Consider the following 14080-nt stretch of genomic DNA (forward strand, 5'->3'; position numbering starts at 1 on the left):
TGGATATATTTCTTACTTAATGTATTGTAGTGACCTTGCTCTAATGCTTTCTCTTTCTGATTATTCTTTAGCAATAAACCAGAAATAGGAAACCACCACCAGGTTCCACTGGGAGTTGGATGTCAAATCCACAAGGCTGAACTTCAAAGTGTTTTAACAGATTAAAAAATAGAAGACCACAGAAACCACATGGACCACAGAAGGGAAAGAAGCTTGTTTACAAGGTCAGTTCAAAGTGTAGTCGAGTGAATGACCTGTAGCTGGAATAGAACTAACTGCACCAGAAGCAGCCAGGGACACTCCTGAAGACTAAGACTAAGGCAGGTTGACTGCATATGGATGAGGGAATGAGCATGTAAATGTGTGAGGCTCTGTATAAACATGGGAGCAGTACCGGTCATAGACACTATTTGAGCTCTTTTCTGTTGTTTATCATTATAATCTTTAAGTGTTTCCTTTTGTTGCTTTCATGTCTGCTCCAAACTTGCAAGTTCCCAACAGACTGATTTCTTTCTCTATCATAAGTCTGTCACTTCTTCCACACAAAGTGCACTCACTTATCATCTTCATGGTCACTATTATTTATGGATTCCTTACCATATGTCAGGCATTCTGCTGAAAGCTAGACACCATTGCTTCATGTAAGCATGACAACATTGATGGGCTTAGGGTATTATTATACCCACAGTTCTCAAAGACGAGGAAAGTGACTTGAGGTGACGTAGTTTGGTCAAAATCACACAGTAAGGACTTGAACCCAAACTAGTCTTATCTCTAAATAAAATTGCCTATTAGCAAAAACAAACAAAAAAACCCCCATTTTTTGAATATTTAAAAATTACTTAAAAAGAATAGTTAACAGATATTCTATTGTGACAAAGAACCATCAAAAATCTACCTTCCCTGCTATGAAATGAAATACCCCATACTGTGTGAGGAGATTACTTAAAAATAAAATCTCGATCTTTAAAAAAATTAAATAAATAAATAAATAAATAAAATCTTTAAAACAAATTTAAAAAGTGGTAAGACCAAGATTTTAAAAATTTGAAACAACTAATCAAAGGGGCACAACCAACAAAGTTAACTTCAAAAATAGTGACAGCCAGGGAAAGAAGCAAAATACCCTGTCCCAGTGTGGCCTTCCTTGGCCCCTTGTCCTACCCCACCTGCCAAACACTGATGGGCATGACCAGCAAGTATGGGAAACACTTACTAATATCCTAAATATGGCTATCATTCCCCTTTCCTGACTGAGAGGGAGTTGGAATGACTGCTGAGAAGAGAGAGGTGGACCAGAAAAAGGAAACAGCTGGGACTGGCTCTGGAGGAGTAGCCGGTCCCAGAGCCCCAGGCTGAGCTAGGGAAGCTCCCCAAGATGGCCACAGGCATGGGACTTACCTCCTAGTGCCTTCTCTTTGGTGCGGTAGATCCCAACACAGGACACTGAACAAACAATGACCAAATCTGGAAAATGGGCAGGCAGGGCACTAAATGTCTGAATAGGGGCAAGGAGAAGGCATAGAAGGCTTTACCAGGGCTAGCCTCACCTTGAAGAAGAACTGAAGCTAGGGATGAGAGTGCTGGGCAGCCTTCTTCAATTTTACCTTAAGAACTGCTTCTGATCTCTGTAATGCTTTTAAGGGATTACCATGTAAACTTCCCAAAGACCCGTGGAGAAAGGTCGCTGGGAGTGCTTAGTAGAAAGTTCCAAATCTGAAAGCCATCCCCAAGAAGAGATGGCTTGACACCTGCAGAGCAGCAGTCACTTCAAAGGACAAATGGGAGGGTCTCTCCCAAGGATCAGGATGTAATCCCCTCCTAGGGCAGAAAGCTCCAGCTTTTTGTGGGCAGCTTCCCAAATGCCCAAGAGGATAGATCTCACTAAGTCAAGTGGCTCTCTTGTTAATTACTGCAAGAGCTTCTAAATCTCAAATGAAAAGATTGGGTTGCATGCAGTTTTTCATCCTTGCTAAAGACTGAAAGCTTAGCACTTCATCTCCAGTAACAGCTTCTCCTCAGTGGGGCAGGACGTGTCCAGGTATGTATGTTATGTGTTTTCCCAGAGCGCAGACCTAATCAGTACAGCAGGTTTTAAATAATGATTAGATGTGATAGCCATTCTACTAATACTGAGAAAAATCTTAAGCATTCTAGAACCTCACCTGGAAGGTCTGATGTAGAATGAGAAAGGAAAATGTACACATTCCCACCTTCTCTTTTTTTTTTAAAGATTTTATTTATTTATTTGACAGACAGAGAGCACAAGCAGGGGGAGTGGCAGGCAGAGGGAGAGGGAGAAGCAGGCTCACTGCTGTGCAGGGAGCCTGATGCGGGACTTGATCCCAGGACCCTGGGACCGAGCCAAAGGCAGACACTTAATCAACTGAGCCACCCAGGCACCCTCATCCCCACCTTCCTTAAAATTAAATGCTATGGCCTCCATTTGCTAAAACAGATTCCTGAAAATTGCCAGAGACTATCAGAGAATCTAGTTGCAGGGCCAAAAAGCTAGACTATATTCCTGCAATTTCTTTTCCATATATTCAAAATGTTCCTCTCTTGGGGTTCTGTGGGTTGCTGATGAGCAGTGCAGTTGCACGAAGCAGAGCTGTTCTGTTTACATAAACCTAAGCTACCTCAATACCTCAATATTGCTCATGTCAATACATCAGGGATAGGGGAAAGCTCAAGGACGCCTTTTTCTAAGAATATGCTATTGCCTTACTTGTTTGGAATCTGATTAGCATTTTCCTAACTTTTTGTCGTCAAGTTTCCTCTTTTGCCTTTAGGTTCTTTCCTCGTTCCTCTTCTTGGGTAATCTCAGAACTCAAAGGAAATTTTGTTCTTTTTCAAAAGGTGTAGCCATGAGAGGTGAAGAAAGACCTGCCCTGGGTCACGTGGATGATTAGAGACACAACTAAGATCTCTCAGACACCTTTGTTCTCCTGCATCACAGTGCATTCTCCTGGCAATCACAGTGTCCTCACAGGACTTGGATGGATATGGCCAGCCTACACAGACAATTTCTCAACGTTTGAGACTTCCTTTCTTCTGCACTCCCTCCTTTTCTTTTCCTTCCTTCCTTCCTTCCTTCTTTCCTTCCTCCCTCCCTCCCTCCTTCCTCCCTCCTTCTCTCCCTCCCTTCCTTATTTTCCAATTAATAAAATTTTCTTGACATATTTTAAGTATCATTTTTAATGTTCTTTGTCAAAAATGGCATATATATCTGCGTTTGCGTTTTATTTTACAATTGCTTATTCAGAGTGAAATTCCAACTAGCAGTGGGTGCTAAATGTCCTTGTTAGATGTTCACATAGAAAATCAAATTTCACTTGCCTCTTTGCACAGCACATTCAATTCAATAAAGCCTATCGTGAACCTGACATGTTGTTTGGCTGCCCCAATAGAATCAGGACTGATCAGATTATGTTCTCTTCTTCACTCTAAGAAAAATCCCCATTTGATAGCACAGGACATTTACAGCAAGGCTGGAAAAAAGAACACTCCAGATCCTACTGCCCAATGTTTTAGAATAGAAATTTAAAGGGTTCTCTTAAATGCCAGAGGCAAGGAAAACTCTTGTGTTTGTCTTGACAGAAATAAATAAAAACAAACAAACAAACGCTTTCTTCCCGAAATAATCTCTGATACCAGAAAGTTTCCTCTGATATTGACTTCTCATGTAAAGTCATGGGTGAAGTCCCTCCCTTCCACTGGCCATGGGAAAGGAGATTATTGTGTTGCTTTGATATTCTTACTTTTCAGAAGTGCTAACAAAATGTCCCATACTCACAATAGGCCAGCTTCTTTCTTGTTAAGTTTCATAATGAATTGTTGGTCAGGAAAAGCAAAAAAAGGCTGGTAACTTTTATGACATTAAATATAAAACAGCTCTCCCCAAAAATGGCTGATTCCCAAAGGTTTGCTTATATTTGCTTCTGGTCAACAACATTCCTCAAAACTCAGTATTATGGGGTTTACCAACCCAACCAAACCAAGCAAAACATGGCACCTCAGAAAAGAATTCTACTATGTGTGGAACAGGTTTGGGTGAATTTGCTGGAGTGGTAGACTTGCCCCCAACACAACCTGCTAAGGTTTGTAAAGGAGTGGCAATTTTTACCCCTGGCTCCACATTAAAATCTCCTGACTCAGGGCAAGAGTTCAGAAGTACAATGTCCATGCCCCATCCTCAGAGATTTTTTTTTCCCTCTCTAGAGAGCCCAGATATTAGTATTTTTAAAAAAGATCTCTAGGTGATTCATGTGCAATTAGAATTGTGAACCATTAGGGACCAGACCAAGTGCATACAGTTCTCTGCAGGAACAATTAATTAATCAAGTGCTATGAAATCGGGAGACTTAACTGTACTTGATTTATTCAAATGTCCATCAGTTGTGCATGACCTTCTCAGAAACTTGCAAAACAGGCTATGATCAAGGTTTTCAGAAAAAGGTTCTGAGTAAATGTATGGATTTCTCAGCACATAAAACATTGATACCGGTGCTCAATCTCACTGACTACAATAGAAACTGCTCTATTGATTTGTGGTATTTACAAGTACTTGCAGGAATAGATTGTAATTTGAATCAAATTGCTCAGAAAATTCCCCTGGTGAGTCCATCTAGTAGAAAAATATTCCTAAAGAATAAGGAGTATGCTATTCTACACAGTGGGCCTGAACTCACCTGCTCAGGCCTATACAAGAGGCAAGTCAGCTGCCCCACTGGCTCATCCTTCTCTCTCAGAGAAACTCCCTTTCCAGACAGAGAAGCACTTCTACTCCATCCTGGAACTATAGGTAAAGACACAATGGCCCACAGTCCTGTGGAGCAGGGCGGCAGAGGTGAGAAAGGGGTGAACTGTCAGGCCTGCTAGAGACTTAAAGGCAGGGATGGTAATGGAGAGAAGGGGTCTCTGGAGGAGGGCACAGGGGCTTTGTACCTACATTAAGAATGTTTTCAATTTTGGCTTCCCATTAGAATTATCTGCAAAGCTTTAAAAATATCCTAGTGCTCATGTTCTACCCTAGACCAATTAAGTCAGAATCTTTGTGGGAAAGATTTGTGGCATCAGACATCTCTTAAAAAAACTCAGAGATTCTAATGTGCGGCCAGAATTGAGAACCACTATTGCGCTATCAGACTTTCAAAAGGCTAGTCAAATAAACTGGTAATAAACATAGCATGATTTCTTAGGTGCTGAAAGAATCCTTTTTCCCTTGAGTCCCTACCTGACTAACACAATAATGCCTAATAGTCAACAATCCGAGATACATTCCTTTGACTTAATAAGAGGTTTTCTCCTCTGTTATAAAGCATACACTCCAGAAAGAAGCATATAGGGCCTTTTAAGTCATTTAAACCGTTATTAACAGATGTTTTAACAGAGGAAGGAATGACCATAAGTCAAAGGGAATCTTAAGGCACCATGAAGGGCAGCACTAGGATTAGAGTGAGAAAGGGGGACTGAAGACTGAATTAGCAGCCTCTTCAGTTTTGCAGACTGCTGGCTTCATGGAACTTGCAGGCTGGGAGTCCCACATTTTTAACTGGGAAGGCTCAAGATTCAGTGGTCACATGGTTGTGGCAAGAGAGCCTCCATCTGGCCATTCTTCTGATCCTCCATTCTTTGAGAATCAGAGAACAGTTCAAGGCCAATGTCATGAAATGATAGATGAGAAAACTGGTTGGGAGTGATAGAGATGGGACTGAGGCCCCCCAACCTAATTCACACTTCCCATTCTGCCAGAAGGTTCTTTTTTAAAAGAAGACCAACTTCCCTCTTCCTTAGATTTACTTTGTTCTATGGAAGTGGATTTCTCTCTTGTCCCCAGAGGCCCTTACTGGCAATTATGTCTTTTTGTTCCCTGACTACAGAGGGCTCCCAACTTGCAGAGGGATTGTGTTCTAAAAGCTTAAGTGGAGGTAGTTATTTGTAATTCAGAATATACTTTCTTATAGAAACAATGCTATATAGCTTCCCAGATAAATTCATGAACAGCTTCAAACGTAAATATTCCTGAAGTGATATGATATTCTATAACCACCATGGAAATAGGAGTTATCAAGTCAAGAAATTTTGATTTATAAATCCAGCCCCTCCCTCTCTGCCTGAGAAATTAATCAGGTGTTCTCTCCTCAAATGTCTTTCCGCCCCATCAGGCCTACAGTAGTAAAATTTTAGGGAAAAGATATCAAAATAAATATTCCTTGTATCAATGCATAACTTGGTAAGTCACTAAATGTAAGTTTATTCTGAAGAGTTTGGGGTGGGAAGTGAGAGAACCTTCCCTCCAAAAAGGAATTTATAATATTTTACAGATGCATATATTTATAAATGAGGGACATAAGTAATATCCACCTATTTACTTCCTAGAAGTGCTTTCATATTGAAAAATAATTGTATTTTTATACTTAAAATTCAGTGAAGAATATCCACTGCATCAGATCTAATCATACCCAATACCAACTTCCAAATTTTGTATCTTGAAACCATGATGTGGGACATGCTATTTTTCAGGGTGTTTGGCATTTCAGTAACAAGCACAAGCAACAGAGGGACTTCGGCCAAGCTGTAAGAGATGTGGTGGATATATTAATGGAGAGAAATGTGCTCCTAACAATGACTTTGAAAGATGGCATAAGAATTTTGGGAGGATGTGTCCTCTATAGCTGAAGTCTTACCTTTATGCCTTTCAAAGTGACAAAGTTGTATCAGTTACACAAAGGAATTGGGTGTTGGCCATACAGGGCAAAAGTAAGTAGCCCTGGGGCACCTGTGTGGCTCAGTCGTTAAGCATCTGCCTTCAGCTCAGGTCATGATCCCAGGGTCCTGGGATGAAGCCCCACATTGGGCTCCCTGCTCAGAGGGAAGCCTGCTTCTCCCTCTCCCATTCCCCCTGCTTGTGTTCCTGCTCTCGCTATGTCCCCCTGTCAAATAAATAAATAAAATTTTAAAAAAAGTAAGTAGCCTTATATCATGTAAGATGAAAGAACCATGAATGCAGCCAGCCAGCCATGGGATAGGGAACTTGCTTTTAAAGCCAGATAGAGGATTTTGTCAGACAAAGGAAAGAGAAACAACAGCTGAAGCAACAACAACAAGAAGAAACAAAAATCAGGGGTGGGAGGTCATCAGAGCAAATCTTCACACTTGCATCTTCTGACTGTTCGGCGGTGGATTTCCTTTAAATTCTGAAGAAGCAAGGAGATGATAACAATTTTTTAACTCCCATTTTCTACAAAAACATGTTTCTCTAGCCACCTACTGTCAGCTGATGACACAAGAGTTGTTTGAAATGTGACTGAGTACCTAACTTCCTATATAGATCCTCTGTTACCCTTTAACTTTGAGGTTATATCCATCCCTCTATCCATCCACACATGCAATAAATATGTAATAAGCACCTACTTAGTGCCAAACAATGTTGTTAAGCTCTGGAGATAGAGCAGTGAATAAGAAAAACTCATTCCCCTTATTTTATAGGGGAAACATACAACAAGCAAATAAGTATATAATTATATAATATAATGTCAGGGATAGGAATCATTAGGAAAATAAGGCAGTGTAAGGAAGTATGGTGAAGGGGAGGCACAGAGCTATTTTAGATAAGATGGCCATGCTGAGGAGGTAATATTTAAGTAGAGTCCTGAGTGAAGAGAAGGGGTCAGCTATTGGCAAATCTGGGGAAAAAATGTTCCAGGTGGAGATGTCTACTAGAACAAGGGCCCTGAGGCAAGAGCAATCTTAGCATATTGGAAGAATGGCAAGATAACCACTGAGAGCAATGTGGGGGTGAGAATGGTAGGTGAGATCTGAGAGGTAAGCAGGGCCCAGAATATGTAGAGTCTTATGGACCTTAGTAAGGAGTGTATAAAGGGAAACTATTTGGAGATTTAGAGCAAAGAATGGACATAAAATTATTTATGTTTTAAAAGCCACCCTGGAAAATCTGCTTCCAATTGAGTAATAAGGATTGAATTTGCCCTTCTGCCTGAAACAATTAGAAAACCAGACAAAATACATAAACAACAATTTTCAAAACATTGGACATCATGCAGAGAAGGATCTCTAAGAGATGGAAAGCAAATCAGGTGAGCCCTACAATTGCCTGGCTTACTGCCTAAAGAAAGTTTCCAGGCCACAGCAAAGGAGGGGAAACCAGGTAGGGCCTAGTGATCTCATGAGTTGAGGAGACAGCTGTAAGTTTGGGGGAACCAAGGTATTTCTAGATCACAGAGCACAGAGAGTAGGAAATTGGACAGAGAATTCCAGGATCTGTAGAGGAGCATTCAGCTGAGTACTGATCAGGGCATGTGTGTGTAGAAACCACCTGAACGTGGGTGAAAAAAACCTCCTGAAAGAATGAGAGGAAACAGTACTCAGAACTCACACAGGGCCAAGAATAGTGCCTGTTTCTAATATTTAGAGAGAAGAACCTCATAATTCAGAGGTCACTGATTAGAGTACAAAGAAGAGTCTTGCAAGAATCGTGGAGAAAAATTAACCCTACACTAAATGCTGTTGTGGTTCTGCTAACCATGCTTAAAAATAAGACCCAGTAGGAAGAAACTATGAGTACCAGAATAGAACTCAAGAATATTTATAGGTAAACAAAAATAACCGCACACAACAAGGTATAGTTCACAATGTCTGGCATCTAAAGGTATACAAAGAAGAAAGGAAACAATTAGAAATCAAGCATTTGCATTAACCTGTAGTTGACACCAATGACAGAATTAGATTAGGATATTTAAACAGCTATTACTGTAATAGTATTCCAATGATAAAGAAGCTAGAAGTAAGATTGAACAAATAAAGACATGGGAAATATAAAAACAACCCAAATTTAAGTTATAGTGTTGAAAACTACAGTGCCTGATTTACAAATTCACTGGGTGGGATTAATAGCAGAGTAGACATTGCAGTAGAAAAGATTACAAAGCTAGAAGACATAGCAAATGGCCCAAAATAGAAAAGGCCCCAGGGAAAAAGTCTAAACAACAAGAAAGAACAGAGTATCAGTGATCTCTGGGATGACTTCAAATGACCAAATACACATATAGAGTTTCCAAAAAACATAAGGGGTGGGTGAGTCATAAACATAAATATGTACATACATATTTTTTTTCTCAAGTAATCTTTATGCCCAACGTGGGGCTCGAACTCACAACCTCGAGATCAAGAGTTGCATGCTCCACTGACTGAGTCAGCCAGGTGACCCAAGACATAAACACATTTTAAGAAAGAGTTGAGGTAAATTGTCCAAGTTGGTGAAACCACAAATCCACATACTGAAGATAATCAATAAACCTCAAGCACAATAAATATGATGAAAACTACCCCAAGGTGCATCATAATAAAATAGATAAGGAGAAAAGTTTTACAAAAAGTTCTATAAAAGTGGTAATCATTTTTATGCTTCTCTTTTTAAATTTGATAAAAAAAATTCAGTGATTCTGATTTATAAATAACTATGGTTTTAGTCATTTTTGTCAAAAAAAAAATCTTTTGCTTTAGATGCAGAAGATAGAAAGCTTCTTTTTTTTCTACCAATAGAGAACATACAAACAACAAAAATTACAGTTGCTAGAAAAATGTCTTTCCAGTACAGCTTAGTGTCTCCTGTTTTCTATGAGAATTTATTTATTAATTAACAATATCTTTAAACACAGCAAATGAGTGCAAAATTAAGTTGGAGAAAGAGGAGAGTATTATGCATTTAATACACAAGATGGTAGACTAGCCAAACCAGATGATAATCAGTCAATTGGTAAATAAAACTCTAGACATGGATTAAAACATCACCATGTTTCCTTTTATTTTAATTTTTTATTTATTTTAATTCCAGTATAATTAACACACAGTTTTATATTTGTTTCAGGTATACAATATAGTGATTCAAAAATTCTGTATGTTACTCAGTGCTCATCACATTTAGTGTACTCTTAATACCCTTCACCTGTTTCACCCATACCACCGCCCCACCTCCCCTCTGGTAACCATTAGTTTGTCTATAGTTAAGAGTCTGTTTTTTGGCTTGTCCTTTTTTACTTTGTTCATTTGTTTTGTTTCTTATATTCCACATATGAATGAAATCATATGGTACTTGTCTTTCTCCGACTGACTTGTTTCATTTAGCATTTTACTGTCTAGATCCATTCATGTTATTGAAAATGGCAAGATCTCATTAATTTTATGTCTGAGCAATATTCCATTGTATGTATATACCACTTCTTCTTTTTTCATTCATCTATTGATTTCAATAGCCATTATCTTGGCTATTGAAAACAATGCTGCAATAAACATAGGGGTGCATATATCTTTTCAAATTAGTGTTTTTATGTTCTTTGGATAAATACCCAGTAGTGGAATTTCTGGATCATATGGTAATTCTCTTTTTAAATTTTTTTTAAAGATTTTTTTTATTTATTTGACAGAGAGAGACACAGTGAGAGAAGGAACACAAGAGGGGGAGCGGCAGGCAGAAGGAGAGGGAGAAGCAGGCTTCCCGCTGATCAAGGAGCCTGACACAGGACTTGATCCCAGGACCCCGGGACCATGACCTGAGCCAAAGGCAGATGCTTAAAGACGGAACCACCCAGGCGCCCCCCCTTTTTTAATTTTTTGATGGACCTCCATACTGTTTTCCACAGTGGCTGCACCAGTTTGCATTCCCACCAACCGTGGAAGAGGGTTCCTTTTTGTCCACATCCTCACCACACTTGTTCTTTCTTATGTTTTTTTTATTTTAGCCATTCTGACAGGTGTGAGGTGATATCTCATTGTAATTCTGATTTGCATTTCTCTGATGATGAATAACGTTGAGCATCTTTTCATGTGTCTGTTGGCCATTCGGACATCTTCTTTGGAGAAGTGTCAGTTCATGTCTTTTGCCCATTTTAAATTGGATTGTTTTTTGGCTGTTGAGTTGTATAAGTTCTTTATATGCTTTGGATACTAATCTTTTATCAGCTATGCCACTTTGCCACTTGCAAATATCTTCTCCCACTCAGTAGGCTGCCTTTTAGTGTTGTTGATTGTTTTCTTTGCTGTACAGAAGCTTCATATTTTGATGTAGTCTCAACAGTTTATTTTTGCTTTGGTTTCCCTTACTTCAGGAGACCTATCTAGAAAAAAGGTGCTACTGCTGATGTCAGGTAAATTACTGCTTGTGCTCTCTTCTACGATCTTTAGGGTTTCAGGTCTCACATTTAGTTTTTTTTTTTTTTTTAAAGATTTTTATTTATTTATTTGAGAGAGAGAATGAGAGAGAGAGAGCATGAGAGGGGGGAGGGTCAGAGGGAGAAGCAGACTCCCCGCTGAGCAGGGGGCCCGATGCGGGACTCGATCCCAGGACTCCAGGATCATGACCTGAGCCGAAGGCAGTCGCTTAACCAACTGAGCCACCCAGGTGCCCCTCACATTTAGTTCCTTAATCCACTTTTAGTTTGTGTGTAGGGTGTAGAAAGTGGTTTGGTTTCACTCCTTTGCATGTAGCTGTTCGGTTTTTCCAACACAATTTGTTGAAGAGACAGTCTTTTTCCCATTGCATAATCTTGCCTCCTTTGTTGAAATTAATTGATTATATAATTGTGAGCTTATTTCTGGGCTCTCTATTCTGTTCCCTTGATCTATGTGTATCTTTGTGACAGTACCATACTGTTTTTATTACTACAGCTTTGTAGTATATCTTGAAATCTGGGATTGTGATATCTCCAGTTTTCTTTTTCTTTTTCAAGATTTCTTTGGCTATTTGGGATCTTTTTGGTTTCATTAAACTGTAAGATTATTTGTTCTACTTCTGTGAAAAATGCTGTTGGTATTTTGATAAGGATTGCATTAATTTGATAAAGATTGCTTTGGGTAGGATGGAGATTTTAACAATATTTTCTCTTCCAATCCACGAGCATGGAATATCTTTTCATTTGTTTGTGTCATCTTTAATTTCTTTCATCAGTGTTTTATAGTTTTCAGAGTACAGGTCTTTCACCTCCTTGGTTAAGTTTATTTCTAAGCATTTTATTATTTTTGGTGCAATTGTAAATGGGACTATTTTCTTAATTTCTCTTTCTGCTGCTTCATTATTAGTGTATAGAAATACAATGGATTTCTGTATATTGATTCTGTACTGATTTGCGACCTTACTGAATTCACTTATCAGTTCTAGTAGTTTTTTGGTGGGGTCTTTAGGGTTTTCCTTATAGAGTATCATGTCATCTGCAAATAGTGAAAGTTTTACTTCTTCCTTACCCATTTGGATGACCTTAATTTCTTCTTGTCTGATTGCTGTGGCTAGGAATTCTTATACTACATTGATTAAAAGTGGTAAGAGTGGACATCCTTGTCTTGTTGCTGATCTTCAGGAAAAGTTCTGTTTTTCAGCACTGAGTATGATGTTAACTGCGGGTTTTTCATATATGGCCTTTATTATGTTATGTTCCCTCTAAACCTAATTTGTTGAGGGTTTTTATCATGAATGCATATTGTGCTTTCCCAAATGCTTTTTCTGCATTTATAGAAATGATCACATGGTTTTTATCCTTTCTCTTGTTGATATGATGTATCATGTTGATTGATTTGTGAATATTGAATCACCTTTGCATCCCGGGAGTAAATCCCACTTGATCATGGTTAATGAATTTTTTAATGTGTTGTTAGATTTGGTTTGCTAATATTTTGCATCTATATTCATCAGAGATATTGGTCTCTTTTTTGTACTATCGTTATCTGGTTTTTATATCAGGGTAATGCCGGCCTCATAGAATAAATTTGGAAATTCTCCTTCCTCTTCTATTTTTTGGAATAGTTTGAGAAGAATAGGTATTAACTCTTTTAAATGTTTGGTAGAATTCACCTGGGAAGCTGTCTGGTCCTGGACTTTTGTTTGTTGTGATTATTTTGATTACTGATTCAATGTCATTGCTGGTAATCAGTCTGTTCAAATCTTCTATTTCTTCCAGATTCAGTTTTGGGAGGTTGTTTCTAGGAATTTATTAATTTCTTCTAGGTTGTCCAATTTCTTGGTATATAATTTTTCATAATATTCTCTTATAATCCTTTGTATTTCTGTGGTGTTATTACTTCTCCTCTTTCATTTTTGAATTTATTTGAGCCCTCTTCTTTTTTTTTTTTTTTTAATGAGTCTGGCTAAAGGATTATTAATTTTGCTGATCTTTAATAAAAAACAGCTCCTGTTTTCATCGATCTGTTCTATTATTTTTTTCAGTTTCTAGTTGATTTATTTCTGCAGCATTATGATTATGATTATTATTTTCTTCCTTCTACTGGTTTAGGGTTCTGTTTGTTCTTCTTCTTCCATTTCCCTTAGATGTAAAGTTAGGTTGTTTATTTGAGATTTTTCTTGCTTCTTGAGGTAGGCCTGTATTGCTATAAACTTCTCTCTTAGAACCACTTTTGCTGCATCCCAAAGATTTTGGACACTTGTGTTTTCATTTCCATTTGTCTCCATGGATTTTTAAATTTCGTCTTTGATTTCTTGGTTGACCCATTCATGTTTAGTAGCATGTTATTAAACCTCCATGTATTTGGGTTCTTTCCAGATTTTTTTTCTTCTCATTGATTTCTAGTTTCAAATATGTGGTTGGAGAAGATGCATGGTATGACTTCAATCTGTTTGAATTTGTTGAGACATTTTTTGTGACCTAACATATGATCTATTCTGAAGAGTGTTCCATATGCATTTATACAGAATGTATATTCTGCTGTTTCAGGATGGAATGTTCTGAATATATCTGTTAGATCTATCTGGTCCAATATGTCATTCAAAGCCACTGTTTCCTTGTTCATTTTTTTGTTTGAGTGATCTATCCATTGATGTAAGCAGGGTGTTAAAGTTACTATTACTGTATCACTATCAATTACTTCTTTCATTTCTGTAATTAGCTGTTTTATGTATTTGGGTGCCCCATGTTGGTTGCATAAATATTTATAATCATTCTGTCTTCTTGTTGGATTGTTACCTTCATGATTGTGTAGTGTCTTTCTTTGTGTCTTGTTATATAGTCTTTGTTTTAAAGTCTATTTTGTCCAATATAAGTATTGCCACCCTGGC

At 38.3% G+C, this 14080-nt stretch overlaps 1 long non-coding RNA gene across 1 annotated transcript in view; it reads right to left on the reverse strand.

Moving 5' to 3' along the window:
* Window positions 1-7109: 7109 nt before the first annotated feature.
* Window positions 7110-14080, reverse strand: part of LOC144380969 (uncharacterized) — a 338818-nt gene continuing 331847 nt past the window's right edge. Inside the window, exon 4 of the long non-coding RNA XR_013445339.1 lies at window positions 7110-7199. This is a non-coding gene — a long non-coding RNA (uncharacterized LOC144380969). The remainder of the gene's footprint in view (window positions 7200-14080) is intronic.

Source organism: Halichoerus grypus, chromosome 2 (genome assembly GCF_964656455.1).
Source record: "Halichoerus grypus chromosome 2, mHalGry1.hap1.1, whole genome shotgun sequence".
NCBI classification, from domain to species: Eukaryota; Metazoa; Chordata; class Mammalia; order Carnivora; family Phocidae; genus Halichoerus; species Halichoerus grypus.